Source organism: Electrophorus electricus, chromosome 1 (genome assembly GCF_041902795.1).
Source record: "Electrophorus electricus isolate QZ-2024a chromosome 1, ASM4190279v1, whole genome shotgun sequence".
In the NCBI taxonomy this organism is placed as follows: domain Eukaryota; kingdom Metazoa; phylum Chordata; class Actinopteri; order Gymnotiformes; family Gymnotidae; genus Electrophorus; species Electrophorus electricus.
This window is the reverse complement of record NC_137497.1, coordinates 1,272,501-1,282,754: the sequence shown is the minus strand read 5'-3', so window position 1 is coordinate 1,282,754 and position 10,254 is coordinate 1,272,501. Positions and strand designations below refer to the sequence as shown.

At 42.7% G+C, this 10,254-nt stretch overlaps 1 pseudogene across 1 annotated transcript in view; it reads right to left on the bottom strand.

Annotated features, from left to right (window-relative positions):
• Nucleotides 1-3: 3 nt before the first annotated feature.
• Nucleotides 4-10,254, bottom strand: part of LOC145657382 (NLR family CARD domain-containing protein 3-like) — a 22,383-nt pseudogene continuing 12,132 nt past the window's right edge. Inside the window, exons 5-7 of the transcript XR_014123029.1 lie at nt 4,671-6,609; nt 619-2,825; nt 4-141 (exon numbers count right to left, since the gene is read on the bottom strand). The product of XR_014123029.1 is annotated as an NLR family CARD domain-containing protein 3-like (transcript). The remainder of the gene's footprint in view (nt 142-618; nt 2,826-4,670; nt 6,610-10,254) is intronic.

Genomic DNA, 10,254 nt, shown 5'->3' with positions numbered 1-10,254 from the left:
CCCGTTTTGTGGTCGTAACTTCTGATGCACGTCCCACATCCGCATTGAAGGCTTCGGCGCGAGACTACATCTTGTCGTCATCTTGTCGTCATCATCCCTAGGGGGAAGCTTTCTTGCTCCTTTATCGCACACAATGAAAATCTAAAATAAACGTGTTCTTTAGCTTAATTAAACATATCTTGGGTCTAATGCACCTAAAGAAAGTGTGTGTTAAAGCATATGTAGATGATAAAAGTCTTATTTTTTGGAAATTCAAACTTTCCCCTTTTTTTCTGTTAAATCCACTACATTTATAAAATCACTTTCTTAGCTACTCATAAGATTTCCTATTGTGGGAAGGTGGATAAAATAGTTTCAAAGTTTGTCATGTACATAATCATACATGGTCTAACTTGCAGTGAAATGCCTTTGTGACTTCTGTTTGAGCTGAGGAGAGATGCAAGGATTACAATATTTGTATAACATGTATATATACACAATGTACTATATATATATATATATATATATATATATATATATATATATATATATATATATATATAATGTGTGTGTGTGTGTGTGTGTGTGTGTGTGTATATATTTGTATATAGACATTGTAGAATTTCCAGTTTTTCTTACAATTTACAGTTTACAGTTATTGCAGTCTTTTTATGATGTTATTGACATCCTACACAGTACACAAAGTGGTCCCCACAGTTCATCAGTTGCCCTGATTCAGGGCCCGAATGGCCTGTGGGAAGAAGCTCCTCTTCAGTCTCTCTGTGTTGGTCTTCAGGGAGCGAAAGCACTTTCCTGACCTCTTCCAGGTAGGCCCTCTCGTCGTTTTCCAAGATCAGGCCCATGACAACGCTATCGTCAGCGAATTTGACAAGGATGGTAGAGCTGGAAGTGGCCACGCAGTCGTGGGTGTACAGTGAGTAGAGCAGGGGGCTTAGGACACAACCCTGTGGAGCTCCAGTGCTGAGGGGGAGGGTGCATGAGACGCATTTGCCCACCCGTACTGATTGTGGTCTGTCTGTTAGGAAGTTGGAGATCCAGTCAAACAGGGATGGATGCAGTCCTAGATCCTCCAACTTAGTAGTGAGTCTGGAGGGGATGATAGTGTTAAATGCTGAATTGTAGTCAACAAACAGCATTTTAACATAATTACCCCTCCCTTTGTCCAGGTGGGTCAGTATGGTCTGAAGCAGATGTGTAATTGTGTCATCAGTGGAGCGGTTGTGGCTGTATGCAAACTGCAGTGGGTCCATGGAGGCTGGCAGTGAAGAGGTGATGAAGTCTCTGACCAGCTTTTCAAAGCACTTCATCACGACCAATGTGAGGGCAACAGGGCGGTAGTGATTGAGGCCGGAAGGTCGAGATTTCCTTGGGACAGGGACGATGGTGGATCGCTTGAAGCCGGATGGGACAATACCGAGCATCACGGAGAAGCTGAAGATGTCGGTGAATACCGGGGCTAGCTGGTATGCACATGCTTTCAGGACTCTATAGCAGATGCTGTCTAGTCCCTGGTCATCAGTCTGGAGGGTGGGCTCTTGTAATCCATGATTATCCGTAGCCCCTGCCACAGGAATCTAGAGCCACTCTGCTGGAACTGTAATTTTAGTTTCCTCCCATAGCGCCACTTCGCCTCTCTCACCACCTGCGCACTCTGTATGCTCCAGACTTGTACTCATACATGTTCCCGCTGATGATCCCCATGTTGTAGGCAGCAGTGCGAGAGTTCAGAGCCTCGCGGATGGTTTTGTCCACCCAGGGCTTCTGGTTGGGAAACATCTTGATGGTGGCCCTTGAGATCGTATCATCCACCAGTTTCCCAATAAACGCTACTACTGCCTCCGTATAATTGCTGACATCATCAGTGCTGCGCCAGAAAATGATCCAGTCCGCATCATCCAGAGCATCCTGCAGAGGGGCCACCGATTGGTCTGTCTAGTGCGCGACCTCCCTCCGAACCGGAGTTTGCCGTTTCAGCCTTTGTTTATATTTTGGTATGAGGAAGATGGCGGTGTGGTCTGACTCACCAAATGGTGGATGATCTCGTGCTTTGTAGCGGTCCTTGTATGGGCTGTAGCAGTGGTCTGGTGTCCTATTTCCCCTGGTGGAGAAGGTTACGTGCTGGTAAAGGTTGGGCACTGCACGCTTGAGGTTAGCACTGTTGAAATCCCCAACCAGGATAAGTGCAGCATCCCGGTGTTGTACCTGAAACTGTGTGAGAGCCTCATGAAGTTCACACGGTGCAGTCTGTGTTGGCCTGAGGTGGAATGTACACGGTGTCGACGATGACCGAGGTGAACTCATGAGGAAGGTAGAAGGGATGAAACTTGAGGGCGAGCAGCACCAGGTTGGCTGAGCAGGAGCGGGCAAGAGTAACAACATTGACATCGTTGCACCAGCTGTTGTTTACCATCACACACACTCCACCGCCTCTTGACTTCCCCGAATTCGCCGTCCTGTCCATGCGGTGAACCGAGAAGAACTCGGCCGGCTGGATAGCTTGGCTTAGTACCGCTGGGTTCAGCCATGATTCGGTGAAGCAGAGTAGGTTGCAGTCCCAAATGTCCCTCTGGAACTTTATCCTGGCCAGGAGGTTGTCGAGCTTGTTGTCCAGAGACTGGACATTGGCTAGCAGGATGCTGGGTAAGGGAGCTCGGTGTGCCTGAGCCCTCAGCCTGTTCCTGATGTCAGCTCGCTTTCTTCGAGGCCGTTTACTCACATCACATCCTTTGTTCTCCCTCAGGATCTCCGTCGGCCAGCTTGGGTCCGGAGTTAGAGACGGCTTGAGGTGAGTGTTATGTAGATCATGAGAAATAAGAGCATCTCTGCTGTATGAGATGCACGTTATGATGCAGAGAGGAGGGATTTAGAGATGACAGAGATAGTGAAAAGAGTGAAAAAAATAGTGAAAAAAGTGCCAGGTGTGGACGGAGCAGTCGTGACGGCAGCCGACCTCACCAGCGCCATCTTGTAATAACATCCTGGTGTTGGCTTGTTTTTTGATGAGGCAATAAATGAACAACATATGGATGTATTAGTTTTAGCTCTCAGTATTTCTTGTGTTTAAAGGGTCTTAGGCTAGTGATATATACATTCATTTTTTTCTCTTATGTTGTTCTTCTATCTTTGTATGCAACTCTACGTCTACTCCCTATCTCCTCCCTATATAAACTCTATGCACCTATCCTCCCATAATCACCTCCCTATATAAACTCTACACACCTATCCACCCATAATCTCCTCCCTATATAAACTCTACACACCTATCCTCCCATAATCTCCTCCCTATATAAACTCTACACACCTATCCTCCCATAATCACCTCCCTATATAAACTCTACACACCAGTCTCCCCTTAACCACCTCCCTATATAAACGTTACACACTTGTCTACCCTTAACCACCCGCCTATATAAACTCTACACACCTATCCTCCCATAATCACCTCCCTATATAAACGCTACACACCAGTCTACCCTTAATCACCTCCCTATATAAACTCTACACACCAGTCTACCCTTAACCACCTGCCTATATAAACTTTTATAGACTTTTTGCGCTACTTTCCTTGTCTTTGATTGTTGTAGTGTTTTTTTACATCTGGTCTCTGATCTCCTGGGTCTGTGATTGTTGGACAGTGTTTTTGTATGTCTTGTATGCCACTTATATACTGTTTTGTCCAGTATATACAGTCCAGTATATTTAATCACTTATATACTGTTTGCACCTCTGATAATTTTAATACCCTTCCCCATTATCTATGTAAAGGTGTTTTGAGTCCAATATATTTAATCACTTATATACTGTTTCCACCCCTGATGATTCTAATACCCCTCCGCATTATCTTTGTAAAGGTATTGTGAGTCCAGTATATTTAATCACTTATATACTGTTTCCATCCCTGATGATTCTGATACCCCTCCCCATTATCTTTGTAAAGGTGTTTTGAGTCCAGTATATTTAATCACTTATTGTCATACCACCAGATCCCCAGACTACAATACCCAGCAACCCGTTCGTCACCCAGTCAATGACTCAACCAATCAGAGGCATCCGATCAGATCAGTTTCACCGGAATATTGAACTCACCTTTGTCCTGATTCTTGGGGTATATAAGACTGTTTCAGACCCTAAATCATTGTGAAGTATTGCCGATAGTTTTCTAAAAACATACCGAGTGTTATTGTGGAGAGTCTTTCTGTGTGCCGTACCCTTTCTTAGTGTTCCTCGTTATTGTACTTTGCCTGCCCCTTCTGGATTGTCTGCCTGGTTCTTTTGTGACTGATCTGGTTTCGGACTCGGACTGTTATGTTCTCTATGGCTTGGATTGTCCCTGTAGATGCTTTTTTTTCCTTCACCCTGGATTACTGCACAACCCCTGAAGTAAAAATAAACCAACCTACTGTTTCATACCCGCAAGTGTCTGATTTTGCTGACCCATCACACTTGCATACTGTTCCCATCCATCATGATTCTAATACCCCTCGCAGATGTTTCTTATACCCCTCCCTCCCATCCCTGCAGTCTGCTGCTCCTGCTAGCATCCCTGCTCCTCCACCACTTGTCTATCAAACACCTGCATCTGTGCTCTTTCACTGTGGTTTTCATATGTGGAAGAAAATCTGATTCAACCTCAGTTAACTAAGATACAGTGATTGTGGTTAAATACTCACAGAGCCCTTCTGCAGTTGCTCACAGCTGGGAGTCTCCAAAACCCATTTAGAGATGTTTTGTATTTCTTCATGTTCAGTTCATCCAGCACCTCCTCTGACATCTGCAGCTGGAAGGCCAGTACTGAACACTGAGTGTGAGCTTTCTGGAAGACTTGGCCTTGAGGAATTTCTGGATGTTTTCATGTAGAGAGGTGTCCTTCATTTCAATCAAGCAGTGAGTGAGATTGATGTATCTCTCAGGGCTCACATTTTGTTTCTGACTCCATCCGAGGTTTGGTATTATTTTCTTGACACTCTCCGGGCTGCTCTGAGTGGGTGTCAGTAGGCCGTGTAGGAGTTTCTGATTGGATTCCAGAGAAATGCCATGAAGGAATCGGAGGAAGAGATCCAGCTCTCCTTTTGGGCTCTTCAAGGCTTTATTCACTGCACTTTTCAGAAAAACATCCAAGGAAACTTCAGGAAAAGATTTGTTCCTTCCACGCAGAAAGATCTTCAGTACCTCCATGTTCTTTTCCACATAGCAGTGAAACACATAGAGAGCAGCAAAGAACTCCTGAAAACCCAGATGTACAAAGCAGTAGATCTTCCTCTGGTGAAGTACAGATTCCTCGCTAAAGATCTCTGTGCAGATCCCAGAGTACACAGAGGCCTCAGTGACATCAATGCCATACTCTCTCAGGTCTTCTTCATAGAATAACATGTTTCCCTTCATCAGCTGTTTGAAAGCCAGTTCAGCCAGTTTCAGAATCATAGACCTGTTGGATTCCAGATGTTTCTTTTTATCTCTTTCCTTTTTCCCCTCATACTTCTCATTCTTCATGTTGATCTGAGTGTGCAGGAACTGTGTGTACATCTCAGTCAGAGTTTTAGGGATTTCTGTATCAGTTTGTTTTAGTATTTCCTGAAGCACAGTGGCTGAGATCCAACAGAAGACTGGTATGTGACACATGATGTGGAGGCTCTTTGCTGTCTTTATGTGTGAGATGATTTTCTCAGCTTGGTCTTGGTCACTGATTCTCTTCCTGAAGTACTCCTTCTGTGGGTCCGTGAATCCCTGAATTTCTGTCACACGGTTGATGTACTGAGGAGGGATTTGATTGGCTGCTGCTGGTCGAGAGGTTATCCAGATGAGAGCAGAGGGAAGCAGCTCTCCATTGATGAGGTTTGACGTCAACACACCCACTGATGATGTCATGCTTATGTCAGACACTTTATGACACTGGGAAATGTTCAGTTGAATTCTGCTTTTATCCAGGCCATCAAAGATGAACACAACTTTGCACACATCATATATTTTTGGGTCCAGGTCTTTTATCTCAGGATGGAAGTCACACAGGAGTCTATGCAGACTGTACTGGTCATCTTTAACTAGGTTCAGCTCACGGAATGGAAGCACAAACATGAAATCTACATCCTGATTGGCTTTTCCCTCGGCCCAGTCCAGAATAAATTTCTGCACTGAGACAGGTTCCCAATGCCTGCAATGCCTTTAGTCAGAACAGTTCTGAGCTTTGGCACTTCTGGGCCTTTATCTTCTTTTGGTTCTGTGTGTCTGACACCTTCAGCCATCACAGCTCTGATCTTCTCTTCTTTCATGTCTCCTTCAGGACCTTGTACAGGTTTAAAGATGTCTAAGCAGTAGATTGGAGTATCTTGTATCAGCTGTTTCCTGGGTGTTTTCTCCATCTGTAAAACCTCATGTTCTTCATTCACTCCTTCACTCTCTCCCTCTAAGATGTAGAGTTGTGTGTAAACCCTGTTCAGGAGGGTTTTATTCTCTTGTGATTTGGTTCCCTCAAATAAACTCTCATACTTGTTCTTCATGCTGGTTTTGTGTGTGTGTAAGTCTCTGTGTAGAACATCATCCACTGGTGTGCGAGAGTCCTGCTGTATGGACTCTTCCTTGTCTTTGTGTGGATGTAGAACAGGATGAATTCTTCTGTAGACACATACAGTCATAATGGCAGTAATGAAACTACTGTATAATAAAATACTAATGAAAACATTAACAGACTTGTGTGCTGAAATAAATGAACATGGATAGTGATGGAGAACTGGGCATTAGTGAGGAACAGACTCATACACAGCAGAGTGGGAGATACACCATGAGATTTACACTGTACAGTAACACTCAGGAGTCAGAGGTGGGCAGGGCTAGAGGTGGGCGGGGCTAGAGGTTAGTAGGATGTAATGACATTATAAGGACGATTCCTAATAACAGGAAAAACAGGTCATAATACACACGGGGTCATATGGCAAAAACAAACACTGTTAGAACAAGCAAAACAAGAAGAAACAGTCAGAAATGATGGAACAATGTTAACAATCACTAGAGAACATTAGCAAGAGTCTGACATGTACCGATAGATAGATAGATAGATAGATAGATAGATAGATAGATAGATAGATAGATAGATAGATAGATAGATAGATAGGAGAGTAACAATACTATACATATAGACATGCAAATTAATACTATACACACAATCAGTAATGAAACTCTATATATACATACAAGTAATGAGACCACACACACACACACACACACACATCAGAGTTGAGACTACACACATACTTACATGAGGTCAATGAGGAGACTATATATACGCATACAGACATGAGGTCAGTTTACCAATTACCTCAAAAACTGTTTAGAGGGACATCTTTAAGGGCAAAAGTAAAAGTGAGCATGTCTCTAGAAACCCCAAAACTGCTAAAAAGCATTCACCAAAAATAAAAAATGAGTCTAGTGGCACTGCATCTACAGCACTGTCTCACCTGGGGTCAGTCAGAGTCTATTAGCACTACATCTACTACACTGTCTCACCTGGGGTCAGTCAGAGTCTAGTAGCAGTACATTTACTGCACTGTCTCACCTGGAGTAATAAGTAATAAGCTGGATCTTTATTGTTATTAAATGTGAACAGCTAATGCTAATGATTTAATTTATTGTTATATAAAATTTGAACCATTTTCTAAGTCATTTTATATGACTGGTTAAATAATTTAACTAGAACTTACACTGTCTTATGAAATTAGTGCTATTTGGCAGGTTTGCAGGAACAATCAACCTGGTGAAATACCAAACCTCTTGATAGCTTAACAGATGCACTGCTGGTTTCTGAGAGTAGTTCAGGATAACAGTGCATGTTATGTTCCCTGCATGTGAGTTTAACTCATTTTACACACATACAAGGAACATTAAAACACATCCAGGCACCCTGGTTGGTTGTATACAGTGTTAGACTTTTCACACTGCTTCAAGCTCTTCCAGGAAAAATTAGAATATATCATTTAATATTTATGGACTGATCAAGTAATGTGTATGTCACGGGACGTTTCTTGACTGCACGCACCTGCACGGGTTAGCCTCATGTGTCTATTTAAACCTCTGCTAGTGTGTATTGTGTTGGTCATTGTTTGCTGAAGTCTGTTTAAACGTGTGTATATCCATTGTTCAGTGCTGTGTAACCCGTGTCTAGTTAAATGTACCGTCATGTCTGTCGCTAATGTTGTGTGAGTGCCACCATTGTTGTTCGTGTTTTATGTTAATAAATGTTTCACTCTGTCGAGGGAGTCTGTGCGTCCTGCTCCACGCCCATCAGCACTCGGGCCAGCAGCAACGTTACAGTATGATTTAGTATTAGAATTTGATCAGAAAATGCATCCATTTTTATCCTCTCTTAGGAAAGTAGTCCAGGGACAGACAGCCCAGAGAAGCCAGTCTGCGTTATGCTATTGTAACGATCCGAATGTCGCAGGACGCACAGACTCCGCCGACGTAGACAGACATTTATTGATAAAGACGGAAGACAACGGCACTCACATTTAACGTACTCGATGAACATGAACATAGTGAAAATGGACATGAACACGTTTAACATTAACGCGGTGAACAAGTACTTAAAACACGACCATGAACAAAGGCAAACATGAACAATGACCGACAATCCCGTACACACCAGCCTGCGTTTAAATACACAGACATAACGAGACTAAAGCAGGTGCAGGTGTGCGCAGGCGCGGTTACAAACACGATAAACAAACAAAACCCTCCCACTGCACACGTGACCAAACCACGTGACCTGTGGGAGGAGAACGTTCCTTGACAGCTATCAAGTCAAAGCACATTTCAAAAGAAACACGTTCTGTTCTCAGCCAGACAAAATACAGACACCAGAGATGCATGAATCTGCAGAAACCTCTCCACTGGCACCCACTGAGATAGATGAAGATTCCTCAAGGTGAGGAGACATGTAACTCTGGGTAGGTATAAGATGACATTTAGTGGTGATATAGAGGTATTAACAGTAGGAGACATGTAACTCTGGGTAGGTATAAGATGACATTTAGTGGTGATATAGAGGTATTAACAGTAGGAGACATGTAACTCTGGGTAGGTATAAGATGACATTTAGTGGTGATATAGAGGTATTAACAGTATTAGACATGTAACTCTGGGTAGGTATAAGATGGCATTTAGTGGTGATATAGAGGTATTAACAGTAGGAGACATGTAACTCTGGGTAGGTATAAGATGACATTTAGTGGTGATATAGAGGTATTAACAGTATTAGACATGTAACTCTGGGTAGGTATAAGATGACTTTTAGTGGTGATATAGAGGTATTAACAGTAGGAGACATGTAACTCTGGGTAGGTATAAGATGACATTTAGTGGTGATATAGAGGTATTAACAGTATTAGACATGTAAGTCTGGGTAGGTATAAGATGACATTTAGTGCTGATATAGAAGTATTAACAGTATTAGACATGTAACTCTGGGTAGGTATAAGATGACATTTAGTGGTGATATAGAGGTAATAACAGTATGAGACATGTAACTCTGGGTAGGTATAAGATGACATTTAATGGTGATATAGAGGTATTAACAGTATTAGACATGTAACTCTGGGTAGGTATAAGATGACATTTAGTGCTGATGTAGAAGTATTAACAGTATTAGACATGTAACTCTGGGTAGGTATAAGATGACATTTAGTGTTGATATAGAGGTATTAACAGTAGGAGACATGTAACTCTGGCTAGGTATAAGATGACATTTATTTAGTGTCTGTGTCTCTCTTAATGAGATGGTGTTTACTGTCTTGATCATCACCTGCTTGGTTCTCAGCTTTACTCTGCTCACCTTCAGCACAAACCCACCCAACACACACACACAGTCCATCTGTGCTGATTACGACTGCCTCACTCACTCGCTCCTGAAATTTACACGTCTGTCTGCATTTTTTCTTATTATTGAACTATAATTACACATCAATTTATTTATAACCTTATAACTATTCTTGTTCATTTTAGCAGTACACAGATGTTGTCCTTTAGCATCTCACACACGCACACACACACACACACACACACACACACACACACACACACACACACACACACACACACACACACACACCACACCTGTCCTTTAGCATCAGCATCAAAAACATACCACACACACACACACACACACACACACAAAGACACACGTCCAAACATACCACATACATCAAAACTGTCCTTCAGCATCACAAACATACCACACATACATACACACACACACATCACATCTGT